This window comes from Triticum urartu, chromosome 6A (assembly GCF_056163025.1).
Source record: "Triticum urartu cultivar PI428250 chromosome 6A, HENAU_Tu73, whole genome shotgun sequence".
Classification (NCBI taxonomy): domain Eukaryota; kingdom Viridiplantae; phylum Streptophyta; class Magnoliopsida; order Poales; family Poaceae; genus Triticum; species Triticum urartu.
In genome coordinates, this window is record NC_141878.1 from 602,685,774 (window position 1) to 602,686,820 (window position 1,047).

At 41.8% G+C, this 1,047-nt stretch overlaps 1 long non-coding RNA gene across 1 annotated transcript; it reads left to right on the top strand.

The window, feature by feature from the left end:
- Positions 1-657, top strand: LOC147967162 (uncharacterized). Its single transcript, XR_015607902.1, has 2 exons — positions 1-156; positions 358-657. It is a non-coding gene; the product is annotated as an uncharacterized LOC147967162 (long non-coding RNA).
- The last annotated feature ends 390 nt before the right edge of the window (positions 658-1,047 follow it).

A 1,047-nucleotide genomic window follows, 5' to 3' on the forward strand; every position in this document is an offset into this window, starting at 1 on the left:
GTTCTGCTATATATATGGACCAGGGCAAGTAATGGATACATATAAAAACCCAGTGAATTTCTCACACAATGGGGAAGCACATCAAGCACAATGCCCAACTTGTTGTCTTGCTTTCCATGGTTCTTCTAAGTTGCCTGGTTTCTTCAGTCGTACAAGGTAATGAACAATTGTAAATAATTATTTCGTGAAATTTCAGTGTTCATCCTTATGTTTAAAGTTTGTTTTGTCAACCTTGAGTACTCACCCCTTGGAAAGATCTAGAGTGGTTTTCTACATAGGCATTATCTACATGTTCATATACAAAATGAAATTACCTTCATGTTGAGATGATATAAATCTATTTGTTTTTCACTTCAGGACAGAGCATTGACGACAAGGGAAGCAGCACAACAACTATACGACCTAACGATGACCCCGACTGTGTGAGAGAGAGACGAAGTTGAAGTGGCCGCGGAAACGACAGTACTGCTGCAACTATTTTGCATATACTGGTCCATGCTACGATGACTATACTGTCTGCAAAGCCCATTGCCCGTGATTCAACACAATTCCCATGAATAGTTTTCATGTAATAAGGAATAGATGATATGCAGTAAGTTTTCCTATCAATATTTACTTTTCCAATTGCTTAAGTGAATAAAGATATGATTTCCAAAATTATTATGGTGCTTGTACTTATCCCTATCAACTGTTTTATCAAAAATACATTTTTTATGCAACAGAGACACACCGCTGGCACTACAGTGCAACGTAACAAAGGGTGGCCAGCAGGGGCGGAGCCAGGCTAACACTGCGCCCCGGGCCTGCTTCGTCGCTACAGTGTTAAACAGTGTCCAAACAGTGCAAAATCACTACAGTTAACAAAGAAACAAAACTTCACGCCCCAGGCCCAGGCCCCCCCGGCCTGGGTCCTGTCTCCGCCACTGGTGGCCAGGATGGTGGTCCATGGACCACCCTAGAATATTTTCCACGGGCTCACTTGTGTGTACTTGAGCCCAAGAAAGACCAAAATAGGATTATTTTTGCACAGATAAAGATGTGATTTCT